Here is a 15,017-nt window from a genome sequence, read left to right on the forward strand (position 1 = left end):
CCTTTCTGCTCCTATAACACCTCACATATGTCTCTGTCAGAGCACTTTCTACCCCACACTGAAATTGTCTCTATTCATGTTCGTCCTTTCCAATTATGTTGCAATGCCTTAAAAGCAGGGAGTGTACCTATATTTTTTTTAATTACTATGTAATATTGTCCTTGGCTTGCAGTGGTGTTACTGTCCATTGTTTAATTTAAGAGTAGAATGAATAACTACTGAAGTCATGAGATCAAGAGAAATAAGACCTGCTAATTACATATCCCTTTCTTCATGTTTGATTCTCATCCTGGCTGCTCGAACATCGGAACCCAGGGAACCACCACTGGTCCATGTCCCTAGTTTAAAGCTTATGTCCACTTGCTTGACTGTGTAACCCTATTAGTCAAAATGCAGCTTCCATAGAGATTGGGTCCATCCTCACACCCCAAAACACCTACCACGGTATTTAAAAAAGCCTGACATTTCACAGCTGGATAGTTGCCTATGCAGCCCAGTTATGTCACAGAGAGTACTGCCAAAGTCAGAAAATTCTTCTTTCCCTGTCCAGCAAAATAATGTCACAGTAAAATGAAATAAATGCAAAGGCTATCTGAACTAATGGGGTTTATTTGACGACAATATTTGGTGAATAAAATATTTGAGTTTTTGATAAGATGATGCTTCCCTGATGGGAGATATGTGAAAATCTAGTCCTCTAATGTGAAGTCACATCACCAGGATGAAAATATTGAGCTCTGGTTAGAGCTACCATTGAAAAGTTCAGTTTACCTTTAGTTCAGCATGGTGTTCGCTTGTCTGTACAAATATCACAATGGTATCACATTTTTCCTTTGGGGCACAGGAAACAAGCTATAAACTGTGGTTCTCCTCTTGTCTCTAAACAGAGCCTACCTTAAGGAGGAATAGTGTTAGTCAATGCAGTACAATTCGAAAAGTGTTGCAATATGCCCTTACCTAAATAAATATTTCTTTCCTCCTCACACATATAGATGAAGAGAAGGACTCTAATGATTGTCTTATTGGGAACGAATAGTCAGAGAATTCTAGGGCATAGATGAGATCTTCTAGACACTTAGTTAGCAGGTGCCCCAAAGTAACCAAATTTATTTTGATTTTTACAAGTCTTTACAAGGTGGTTGTATACATACTTCTCTTTTCAAATTTAGGTGAATGTAGATATTTTTACAAATTTTTATATTCCTCCTTAACACAGTAGGATTTAATGCTTCGTAGCCAAGAGCTTACTTTTACTTGACCCTATTCCAACCGCTTTAGTTTAAATGGCTTTAATATCAATTGTTTCAAAATGCAAATAAATTGGACCCTAGTTGGAAAGAATAGAGCTATGAGATTCAAGCTTTGGTTGCTGTTTGACAAGAATTAATCTGCAGTTGTCTCTGGGCCTCTGTTGTGGTGCACATATGGTGTGGAGAGTTGCCCACTGATCAGAGACCCCCTGTGATACAATGGGCAGCTGAAAGATGGCATTTGAGGATATTGTTGATATAATCCAAGTTCTAAGTATCATTCTTGTGGCATCATTTTTATTTACTTGATTTATTTTCTTGGCAATAGCAATTGCCCCAGGGAATGCTTGATTGAGCATTCACTGAGAATGCATGATAAATGGACAGACAAGTTCCAAGAATCAGATTTCTCTAAGGAAAAAGAAGATACATATTTGCTGTGGTAAAATGATAAAGTGAAAACCAAAGAAAGTAATTTTATTTTCATATTGTTAATTATACATTAACATGTATATATGCCTATGCGCTTGGTAGAAGAACAGACCAAAGTCTTTATTATCGAAGGTTTCTCACTGCTATTTTATGAATTTTTGCAGAAAAGTTGCAGAGCAAACTTGGGAGAGAAACTGAAACATTCACCACATGGATATCAAAATATAAATTCAAGTTTAATAATAACCATAAGAAAAATTAAGATTACAATTAAGCATTTATTTGGGTTTATGAGTGAAGACCCTGCGTCTAGTACCCACGGATATCAACAGTTGCATGCAGCTGATCGAATCCACTCTTCAGGCCTATATTGTTTCTCTCCCAGCATTCGTGATTCACATAATCCTTGTAAAAATGTGATCACCTTGCAACTCCTCCACTTTCATATATATTCTCATGCCTGCATTCTTTCATTCATTCATCCACAGATAACCGTTAATAAAAAAACATACTCACACAGAAAGGAGGCCTCTGTTCAGATAGCCATATAGATCAATGCACAGATAAACATAAACTTGTAAGAGAAACTTGTAAACAAAAAAATGACATATGGATATATTTTCGGAGTCAGGTATATTGATCAATCAGACATATAGATTTATCTACAAGAGTGGAATCATAAGCATATGTGAATAGAGTAGGTAAGATAATGTGGAGGAAGGAAAGTGAGGTGAGTGAACAGGTAGATTGATTAGGGAATATGGAACAGGGCTGTTTAAAAAATCAAATATTCTATGTAACAGAGAACTGAAATTGAGGGTGAAACAGTAGCTTAGTGGCCCATGAAGCAAATAGAGACAACTGGTACTATGATTTTAAAATGATAGCAGGAAAATATTAGTGCACCATGTTTGATTGCTCATGCCAGGGACAATTCAGGCAAAGGAATGTGTTCTTGGGGTTATTAAATTGGAAATGGAGGAAGTAGAGAGACCATATACTAAAATATTCATTATCAGTTTTATCTGCTCCAAGTAATATTTGAGGTCTCAATGGAGACAATATTGAAAGAAATTCATATTCTCTGTTCTCAAAAAAATTACACTTAAAATACATTTTATTTTTTCCAAGTTGCAGCTGGTGATTGGGAGGCGGCGATGTTGCGCATATATATCTACTGCATTGGAATTCTGAAGGGGGTGATAGCGCTGGCTCCTAATGTCCAACGATGTGCCAAACATAAAAGACAATGTATTTAAATGATGTTCTTGTTGATAAAATGAGATTGGCTTGTTTACTAAAAGGTATACATTCTTTGTCTTCCTTGGAAAGAGGAATATATACAGTCTTCTTTAAAATTTAGTGACTATATTTAAACCTAAATTGTCCCATCTGCCTAATCAAATAGCCCAATACACCTTTGCAGCTTTCTCCTTTGCCTTTCCATTTCTTTAAGTTGAATCATAATATTTAAACTAACTTCCCATAATTTAATATTAAAGCATCAAGAGATATCAACCCAAAGAAATGAAACAGTAATATATATTTAAAGTAAATGATAATTTTGAGGTAGTCATTTAGTCAAGAGACATTGAGGGTATTATGCAAAGTGAAATAAGTCAGAGAGAGAAGGTCAAATACCGTATGATTTCCTTCATTAAGTAGTAGATAATAACAACAATAAACAAACACATAGAGACAGAGATTGGATTGGTGGTTACCAAAGGGAAGAGGGGAGGGATGAGGGTGAAAGGGATAATTCGGCACATGTGTGTGGTGATGGGTTGTAATTAGTATTTGGGTGGTGAACATGATGTAATCTATGCAGAAATAGAAGTATAATGATGTACACCTGAAATTTATACAATGTTATAAACCAATGTTACTGCAATAAACAAAAAATTAGAAAAAAAAAAAGAGAACAGTGTACCAACTAGGAACGGAGCTGGTCTTTTTGAAAGATGCTATTCATTTGATTCTGGTTTTTTCTGGTGTCTTTGTTACTGCCAAGTTCTGACTGTGCTTATCCTGAGTCAGTGTGCATTCGGTGCTTGCCTTAAATGCCTCCAGATCCGATTATTATAATACCCTTGGTAGCACTTTGCCAAGAACGCTCATGTGAGAGTCTAAATCTCCTTTAACAGGAAATAGTTATAAGAGGTGAATAAAATACTGTTCTGGTCACAGTGGAGTTGAGCTTCTGCCACCACCTGCCTGTGAATCCATGCCTGCTCTCCAATGCTCCATTTACCATAGCAGGGCCTCTGTTCTCAGTGCTGATGTTTGCTCCAGAAAAAGCGATCATACGATTGACTGTCCCCACAGATTCTCCCTTTGCAGTCACCCAAACGAATACAAGAGTCTCCTTTTTTCCTATTTCCCTGAATATCTTTCTGTTTCTCTTCCTATGGGAAGATTTAATCATTTTGTTACAAATTAAAAGCACTCTATTCCCCAATATTATGTTAATTTCAGTTACCAGGACAAATTTTTCTTCTCTTCCTTCCTTCCTTCATTTGCTCGTTTATAATTTTTAATTTTCATTTTTTCATTATTTTTTGCTCAAATGTTTTGTTGAAAATTTAGAAATAATTTTGTAAAAACATTTTTTTAAAATTCCATACACAGATGTATCCTAAAATATATCTCACAAAAATCCTCTTGTACCTATGTTTTTTCCTGATTCAAACATATTTTTAGCCAACTAATTAATACAAGAAGATAAAATTATCTTCTCATGTAATATGAAATATTCATAACTCTGAGTCTTTAATAATACGTACCTTATAAAATTAAAAAGCAGGACATTAATTTATTCAGTGATAAAATATGAAGCTTCTAACTTGAGGAATTTTCACTGTCCTCTTAAAAAGTAGATCTTAGAGATCTCAACCCAGAGATCTAATAAGTAGAGATGTGACTATACCTGTTTTGCATATAAGTTGAAAGTCAAAGGAAAAAATAAAGGGGGAGGTAAACAAGACCCCTTACTAGGTGAATGTATATACAATAAAAAAAAAATAGATGTGTTTCTTGTCTGCAAATAACTCATTCACAAATAATTTATCTAACTTCATTTAAAAATTTAGATCAATTCATAACACAAATCAAACAGGTAAGAAAATATAGGCTGTCTGTCGAATTGCCAAGCTCTAGCTCTTTAATTTTTCAGCATTTCTTTCAACAATACTTTTGTTCAGGAATACAAAATATGGTTTGAACTCTCACTTACTCTCATTCTCTCTCCTTGTCATTTTGTCCCTCCCCTCCCCTCTCCATAGCATTTGTAAATATTTATCTTTCTTTAGAAATATATTGTTATACTAGGATATATTCTTGAATTAAATAGTACAAGTATACAAAATAAAAACTTTCTGTCAAGTTAGAGATCCTGTAAAAGTGGGACATCTTTGGTACTATTTTGCTTCTTCTCTTATGTATTTTTCACTTACTCAGATGTCACCTCAGATTTTTACATTTTTCTCAATTCTGAAGCACTGCATATATGTTTGCTTGAAATCAATCATTGTATAACCTGTGAAAATGACTGTAAATTCGGGAAAAAAAAGAAAAAAAAAACAGAACGAAGGAATGAAAGAAGAAGGAAGGAAGAAAAGAAAGGAGAGAGAGAAAAGAAACATTGCAAATAGTCTTCAAACAAAACAACCAGTCAGTGTATAGACAACAGTTCTTCAAGGGGAGATGATATTGTTTGCCTGAGTCCAGGTTGTTGATCAACTCAATCCTTTACATTAATTGAGAATGAATGAGCACACGGCTGCTCTGGTATACGTGAGCAAGGTGTCTCATATGAAGCACTATGGTAGAAAAGAATTTCTGCTGTGTTGAGAATCAGGAGACCTGAGCTATGGTCCCAGTGCGACCAGAGTTCTGGGGCAGACTTTCTTAGATTTCAAATGTCTCATCTAAAAATGAGGGTACTACACTTTTCTTTGCACCATGTGTCCAGGAAACCCATGGATGTAATCTTTTAAAATATTTTGCCTTGTTATCAATATCAGCCCACCACCTACCACAGTCTGTACTCACAAACAAGTCCCTGCCAGCTGGATTTTGTTACTTTTCTTCTACTCTTTCAAGGGGCCATTTAGTCTTTTCCAATAGATTCTGAGCATAATCATTTTGTGTTTATGGCCATCATGGGTCAGCAAGGACAATGAATTATGCCGCTGGGTTGCTGGGTGCAGCAATCTCCGGCACACACGGACTGGACTCTACAGTTTCTCCACCAGGCACCTTTGTCTCTGCTACACCAGGCACAGCATTTCCCGCTGATGGCAACTGCTGCACAGCAGAAAGAGCGAGTTCCTACTGGTACTGATTTCTTGAGCCTCTTGATGGCAAAGCTCTAAGGCAGCTTGTGACTGAGGGCATCTGAAAGACGGAATCAAAGAATCATTCTCTCCTGCTAGTGCTCCCAGGCAATGTTGACTGTACAGTAACGTTTTTCATAATTCAGTGAAACAGCTCATTCAATATTTTAGAAAATATTTCTTATAGTCTACATCTACCTTTCATAGGTCTCAGAAATGAGTATAAGGAGACTAAATAGAAACAGACCAGTTCCATACTATGCCCAGAACCATGCTTTAGGATTCAGACAGTGGTATCAAGTTAATATTTTTATACCTAATTCTCTCTTACTCTAAACTGCATTTTCTTCCTAAGCAGCTAATTCTTTCTACTGCTAATGGGCTTCTCCTAAATAGTCCCACCAGTTTTCTGTATATAACTACAGTGTTTGAATCCCCCAAATGGGCCAAGTTTATATTCTTCCTCAGAAGGTTCCTCCACCCCGGGGACAAACAGATTTCAATTGGGAATTGTTATACAATTCACCAGATGTCTTTCCACGTCCCATCACTTAGCAGAAGACCAAGTGTAGGCTGACATCAGTGTTACACTTCAAACAAAAGGCACATAACGAGAAAAACAACTTACTGACAAGATCTACCACAAGCAACTGACGGTGATTATTCCTCTACTATCGAGTTGTGCCTGAATTTTGATTTCCTTTTTTTCCTTTGCTTTTATTTGTAGTTTCCAAGAGAGTTACACTGGGGACCTATGTGTTTTTAAAATTAAATAAGAGAAAAAAACATTAGTTTTAAAATGATGTTCTATCTGGTTCCTGCCAGGATGCGGAAGTAGCAGGACTGCTGGAGAGAAATCAGAGAGCAATCTCAGAGAAACCGCCGATGGAAAACAGCAAGGAAAGGAAAAATGATAAGAAATCCCTGAGTGACTGAGTGACGTGTGGCTGCTTTGAAGCTGCTGTATGAGGCTCATGGGTGGAGCAAGACACACCGTAAGAGGAAAAATTTAGGGAAAAAAAAAACGGTGGGATTCTTCCCTTGTTCTTCCCTCACCACTGTGTCGTGATGAACTTCCTGCCTCCTCACGTGTGGCAGTTCTGCCTCTGGCCCAAGCGCCCCCAAAATACTATTGGGTTAGCAGAGAAGACCCGTGTTTATCAGGATTTGAGATAAACAATATGAGAACTAATTAACTTCCCAAATGGCTTCCCTCACCATTTAGGAAGTGTCTTTGCCTTATCCTTGGGGCATAATGATGAGGTTATGATTGGAAGAACTGTTTTATGGGGTGAGGAGTCCTCTGATTCCAGGCTCCCTTCACCTCACCTTAAACTCACAAGGTTTGGGGTTGCTCTGAGGTCTGGCCTTTGCTCACATTCTGACTGTGCAGAAAATAGTTAACACAATAGGCCGGAGGCTGCTATTTTACAAGTGTAGCCCTTCTGAAACATTTCCTAAATGGTAAGATTGTGTGCCTGAGCCTATATCGTTTGTACAAACAATGCAATTTATGGTGAAAACCTGCTTTTCTTTTGAGAGCCTGAAATTTTCATAGTTGCTAGACAAAGAATGCCTATGTGACCAGCCCCCACTAAAAACCCTCATTTCTGAATCTCAAGCCAGATTACCTGGACAGACACATCACAGAAGTATCACTGCATTTTTGCTGCTGGAGGATGAGTGCACTCTCTATGACCTTTTAAAGGAGGAGGAGAGCATGGGAAACCTGTATGTGGATTCATCTAGACTCTGCTTGTTTCTTTTTCCTAGTTGATCCCTGCCGTGTTTCTGTAATATATCTTAGCAATGAGTTCAACCATATGCTAAGTCCCTTGGGTCCTTCTAATGAATCACAAAATGTGTGGGCGATCTTGGGACACTGGAAACATTGACAAAGTAACTGATAACCCTGGGGAATATGAGGTCCAAGGCCAAACTAACAGTACCCTTGAGGAGCATAGCTATCTCAAAAGAAAAACAAATACTGAATTATCATTTTCATCACAAACAAAATGTTTGAACAGATGGACCAAGAATTAAAAATTATCTTTATAAACATTCTGATAGATAGGACATTGACAATAGGGAAAAAGAAGGGAAGTATGAAGTATCTTCTAACCTGTGTTCAGTCAGTCTACATGCTGTGATCTAACTCACTTCTTCCCAGATGTTTTCACGGGTAGTTCAGCCATGTTGGGTTTTGATAATATTTCATGTCTCTATCTCCTTTGCCTTCTTGTTTATTTTCAGGAAATTCAGAGAGAATGCTAGCTAGCTTCCATTTTAGACAGAAATTTAGTTGTTCCTTCTTTTCTAATGTGTTTCTGCTTCTCCACCTTCTTCATGAGTCAAAATCATAGTCTTCCTTCACGGTCCAGTTTAAATTTCACAATCTCCATAAACCATCTTACTGTTCAAGTCTCTTGTTACCAATTCTGTGCCACACTGTACCTCAAGACTTTTTCTCATTGCCTTATTGGTAAGACCTTTATACTATTTTGGATTGGTGTGTGCCCACCCAAATAAAATATAATATTTTAGGAAATAGAGACTACATCATATTTAGGTACTCTATAACACTGTGCAAGGATATATTGAATGGCATTGCACTAGTATAACAGAAGAAATGTAGTGAAAATAATAATTGCAATTGCTAAAATTTATTGAGCACTTACTATGTGTCATTAACTCTTCAATGTTCTACTTTTATTAACTTATTTAATCCTCAAAACAGTTTATGAATTAAGACCTCTTATTTTCCCCATTTTAAAGATGAAGTAACTGAAACGCTTAGGGATTTAATAACTTTCCTAAGGTTAAACTGCTGCTTAATAAAAGAAGCAGGCTTTGAATTAGTGCAGTCCAGTTCCAGAGGCTGAATTGTTTAAATACTGTGTGAAGCTGCTTCTCATAAAAGATGATTAACCTTAGGGTTGCCTAATTCAGAAAAAAAAATCCAAAAAACAGAATACCCAGTTACATCACTGTTATTTACAAGGATGTCTCAAATATTACATGGGACATACTCATACTAAAAATTCCTTGTTGCTTATCTGGAATTCAAATTTCACTGGATGTCTTGTGTTTTGTCTGGTAATCCTATAAATATGCATAATGATATACATCTAAATAGAAGTATGCTAACTTGTGTGATAGATAGGGAGCTAGACCACCTAGATAAGCTTTAAGAAATAATTTGCTTTCCAGTGGAGGGCAGGGTGAGCAGACAGCCTATACCTGTCCCTTCCTCAGGGCCTGCCTGAGTCCCAGAGAGCTCTCTTGTCTGTCTAACGATGCCCTTTCTAGTGCAGCTGACCTCACTAACTGAGGAGGGTGCTTACGAAGGCCCAACAGTTTTAGCCCAATGCCAGACAGCTCTGAGAGGCAATGTTTGCTCTCTAGAGCTCCTGCAGCTTGGCCATGGCTCTTTGGGGACTGTGTTATAGTTTAGCTTCCTCCTTGGCCAACTGTGCCTCCTCCCTCTTCCTTTCACAGGTGTTAATCATTAATAAACAACTTGCACCCCAAACTTTGTCTTAATATTTTCTTCTAGAGAACCCAACCTGTAACAACTTACAAATAACTAAGTAACAGGCCAAGAAGAAACCCCTTTGTTTTACAAAGAACTTCTATTAACAAAAAAAATAACTTTTATTGTAGCCTCTTTGCTGAAGTCAGAGCAATACACCTTGGAACAGTCAGGATTCTGTCAGGAAATAGATGCACACATAAAAATGAAAATGAAAAGAGTTTATGAAGACACTGTTTACAAAGAAGTGGATGGAGTGAGGGAACCAACAAGGCTGTTAATAATAGGAACTTGTTACTAAGAGCAAAAGTTAACATGGAGACTATAAAAATCTAACTAGAAATGAAGGAGGTCATCACCACCCCAGGTGGGTAAGATAAAGGTAAGGAATGGTCAGCAGAACCCAGCAAAACATGTAGCTGCTGCTGGGGCAGAGGGACTCCCTCACAGACACTGGAAAAGGGCAGCCGTGGGCCAACCATGGCCTGGCATAGAGGCGTTGGATGAACTCACACACAGAAGACTCACTCCTCCCCATGTCCAGCTGTTGCTGGTGCCTCCCATTGGCTGAACCTAAGCAGAAGCCAGAGGTCCAGATGGGGGACGATCTTCACACACGGAATAGGGTGGGAGCAGCCTAAAGAGTGGATCTAGCCAGCAAATGGAGAATATCCAAAAACACTAAAGCTCAAGGAAAAGAATGACATGCTCATTCATGAAATAAAATAAAGGCAGAACACTGAAGAGAGTGCTGTATCAGAAATTCAAAGACCTGAGTTATAGAGCTATTAACAACCCTAAGTAGCTTTGATATTTCAGTCAAGTCACTCTATCTCTGGGCCCGTGTTATCTTCTGTTAAAAGAGTTCCATGAACTCGTGGATTTCTTTGAGCTTTAACAACCCATAATTATACATATCTAAATTTCCTATACAAAGTATGTGAAGAGAATGACTTTAGGAAATGAGATTCAGAATTATTTAAGAAAGCAGGATAATTATCAGGTAGCAATGACCTGCTTAAAGAAAATTAAGAGAGCAACAGGAAAGGTCATCTGTAGGGTTTGCTAATAACAATGGATTATTAACAAGAGCAAAAGTTGGTGCAAGAGATGGTGTGAAAAGAATATGAGAGAAGACAAGAAAATCCAGAAGAATTCATTAATCCTCAAAATAAGCCCGGTTTACTATGATCTAATTCAAATCATAACAGACATAAAGACACAAAAGACAAAATACATAGACATGTACATTTTTTTTCATTTGGAAATAAGAGCAGTATGGGTTAATCTAAAGAACAGGTGAATTTAAGATCAAAGTTCATGAGATCAGATTTTCAGAGTACTTAGGAAGAATAAATTAGATATTTATTCGAAAGTGTTTTGAAAGCCTTAAATTGCCACTCAAATACTGTTGACCTTTTTGTGGGGATCAATCTACTGGAATCTTAATGGATTTTTTTCTAAATAGAAAAGTGCTTGGATTTTTATAAGCACATATTTTTGAAAAAGGAATCAAGGGTCATGGCAAAAATATGACACAGATAAAATGCAGTTCATTAGTATGGTAGATTATATTACCCTTTACCAAATATTCTGGGTTCTGTCCCTACAGTGCCTCATATGTGAGAGGGTGATGCCCTGTTGAACTTTATAGTGGTCTTCAGACTTGCTTTGACTGATGAAATATAGGGAGAAGAGACACGTGTCACTTTGAGGCAGAAGTTCAAGAGCTGGCATGTCTCTTTCTCCTCTATGATAATGAGCAGCAATGTACTGGGTAGAAGCTGCTCTGTCAACCTGGGTCCCAGAGTCACTATGACATGAAGCAAAGCCATAGCCAACCCAAGATGGATGCATAGTGTTAAAGAGAAATAAACTTTTGTTGTTATAAGAGACTGGGATTTTTGTGCCAGTTGTTACTATAACATAGCTTAGCCTACCTTAACTGATACAAAGTTTTTCATTATATTTACACAGTTCAGGGTATATATTTCCAAAGGGATGCATACTTGCTAGAGCTGTGGCCTGTTGGTTTAGGGTAGAAATACCTTACCTGCTTCCCTCATTTTCAAGCGGATATTGAACTCAGGATTTGTGATTTAAGACGGTAGAAAAACTAAAGAATCACTCACTATGTTAATCCCATGCCACAGTCACTCTATGGGTTTTTCTTCTTCAGGCAAACCAGGGTGTTTTTATTTCTGGTACTGATGGATTTGTTTACTATATATCTTTGAAATTATTTCTTTGATTTGTTTTTTTGGAACTTTTTTTCATCATGCTCAAATTTAATATTTTTATTTATTCAAGCCTGTAGTAAATGTTTCACTGGATAGCCATTCAAGTTGTCATTAAATGGTGTGTCCATTGTGTGTACAATTACAATAAATCTGTTAAACAGAGGCTATGCCCTCATAGAGATTGTAGTGTGTGTGCATATATTCCTAACTCCAGCCAATCCTCTAACCATATGTATAGAGACAGAGAAAAGTAAAGAGGAGAGGAGATGAGGTTAGACAAGGCAAGAAGAGAAGCGGAGACAGAAATATCATAAAGGAAGAGAAGGAGAAATAAATTTCTGTGGTAGTTCAGGGCAGAGAGAGATTATGTCTCCTCAAAGAAAAAATGGTAGTTAAACTGTAATTTGCAGGTGCTGTAGAATTCAAATCATGCGTGTATAGCACGTATGTATTCTATAAGAGCCAGGTTTACTATGAAATGAATGAAGTCTAAGCTTAAGTGTCAGTCTTCCTGCTTGCACTGAATCTTCAAAAGCCCTGGGTGGAGAGGGTTTTGCAAAATAGTATGTGCGCATGGTAAAATCTTTCTGTAATGCAATTTTGAACTGCTGTGAAGGCTGTTTTCTTTTTTCACTCTGATTTCCTTTGTCACAATTCTTTTTGTTTCATGTAGTGTTAGAATGAACAAGAATATTTTTGTAATCTGGTTAGGGGAAAATTGATTTTGAAATACACTTATTTGGCATTTAATGATATAATTGTGTGGTTCACAGTCACTCGTGTGTAAATTTATTATAACTCAACCATGTAGAAATGTATTCCAGTAATATACCTTCCTGCCTCTAATGTGCAGATGACTTACCTGGCATTATGATATGAAAGTATGGGATCAGGAGTTGAATTGTTACTTACAATTCCTAAACACTGAATACTACATGTATGTGGTTAGTGCAGGAGAAATAGAATATGGATCCAGAAGATAGTCTGTGGAGAATTCCTCTAAACAGAAGATAGATGTCAAAAATTGTAAGTAGAATAGTCTGCCTCAGTGCACAGTTAAAATGAGCATTATATCCCATCAGGAATCTATTTGATAATGTGTTATATACAATGATATAAAAGCCAGACTGGGTTTTTTTCCTTGTTTTTATGACGTTCATGCAAAATTTTTTAGAACTCCTCTGTTTGAAGAATAAAATTTCAGTAGTACCGTAAATAAAGATACATCAATTTGTGGTGTTGCATGTTAAAATATGCAACTCAACTTTTAATAATAAAAAAATTCTTTCATCATGCTAAAGGAAAGATTAAATTAACATTGCAATCTCTCCAAAGAAAATGGTAATACAAAATCATTGTTATGTGAAGAGATGATCAAGGAGTCATATCCAAGAAAGGTAAATATAAAAGATACTATATGGAAGCAATTAATTAATAAAAATTATTATGTTACCATTCTGGAATTTGTTATGTTTGTTGTGTTTGTCAGCTTTTAAAATTCCTAATATGTTACTCTTTTGTTTCTTGTTTTAAATAAATAGCTACATTCATAACTAATTTTATGGTATTTATTTTTGTGGTATTTATTTATGGTATCTATTTCAACTTTGTGGTGCTTATTTTTTAAAATGGGCCTCAATTTATATAAACTTCAGAACCCACAAAGCCTGAATCTCTGTACACGGGTAATGGAAGGAGGGTATTACATGAGGATTGCAATATAAGAAAAGGTATAGAGATGCCAAATTGAATAGCAATTATGTGAGAGGATAATATGAGAATGCACGAATTGGGTTGGAGCCCTTAAATATCATTTAAATAATTTGCATAATCCTTGAAAGCTTTTATTGGACTGATATTCATGTCTGTAGTTCAGTATTTGTACTCTGGCAGCAGTGATGATGAAGGAGAATGATGATGAAGAGTCCTATTAAGAGGCAATTAAGTAAAGGTGACAGGAAGAGAGGTAAATACATATGCAAGAAAAAATATATGTGTTAAATTACCAAAAGTTGAAAATTCATTCTATATAGGACTAAAGAATAAAGATAAATCAAAACTGAGATGTCATCTCAAGGTGCCTGGAAAGTGGCAGTGATTATAATGGAGATTAGTAATACATTTTAAAGAAATAAAGCTGGCAGAGGAATATGTCTTGGGTATATATTTGAAAAAAAAATGTCACCTACTCTCTCAATCCCCTTCAAAACCCACTTCCCTGGCTCTCTTTCCCATTTGCAGACCAACTCCCAGGAGGAGTTGTTAATATTCACGTCCTCCTTTTCTGGGACTATCAACCACTTGCCAATGTACTCCAATTTGAATTCCAGTCCTGCCCTCCCCAGAAGCTGCTCTTTCAAAGACTACATGTAATCTCAGTGTTTTGAAACACCAGTTGTTGTCTTCCAGCCCTTGTTTTACTAGATGTGTCAGCAGCATTTGAAAATGTTTCACACTTCTTCTTAAAACACTCTTCCCTTGTACACTCTTGGTTTTTCTCCTTACATTCTACTTACTCTATGTCTGGTTTGTAGCTCCATCCTCCTCTACATAACTATTGCAATGTCAAGTCCATTCCGGATCCCCTCCTTTTGCCACTGTCTACTTTCTCTCTAGGAGACGTCATTCAAATCTTCTCTTTCCATATTTATATCTATGACTCACAAACATATATCACCAGTTCAGAACTTCATCTGTATTCCAGGCACTCGCATGAGCTCTCTCTCTCTTTCAGAATATATTTATTCTGGTATATTTATATATTCTGAATATAGACATATTCTCAAAATATATTTTATATATACATTTATATGTATATATATATATGTATATGACTATTCTTTAGTATCTGAAAGTAAAAAACTCTTTTTTTTTTTGTGAGGAAGATCAGCCCTGAGCTAACATCCGTGCTAATCCTCTTCTTTTTGCTGAGGAAGACCGGCTCTGAGCTAACATCTATTGCCAATCCTCCTCCCTTTTTTGTTTTTTCCTCCAAAGCCCCAGTAGATAGTTGTATGTCATAGCTGCACATCCTTCTAGTTGCTGTATGTGGGACGTGGCCTCAGCATGGTCGGAGAAGCGGTGCGTCGGTGCACACCCGGGATCTGAACCCCGGGCCGCCAGTAGCGGAGCGCGCGCACTTAACCGCTAAGCCACCGGGCGGGCCCTGAAAGTAAAAGTCTCTGAGTACAAAGTGAAATTGAGGATTTTCCTCTGTCATCCTTATCTT

This window comes from Diceros bicornis, chromosome 4 (assembly GCF_020826845.1).
Source record: "Diceros bicornis minor isolate mBicDic1 chromosome 4, mDicBic1.mat.cur, whole genome shotgun sequence".
NCBI classification, from domain to species: domain Eukaryota; kingdom Metazoa; phylum Chordata; class Mammalia; order Perissodactyla; family Rhinocerotidae; genus Diceros; species Diceros bicornis.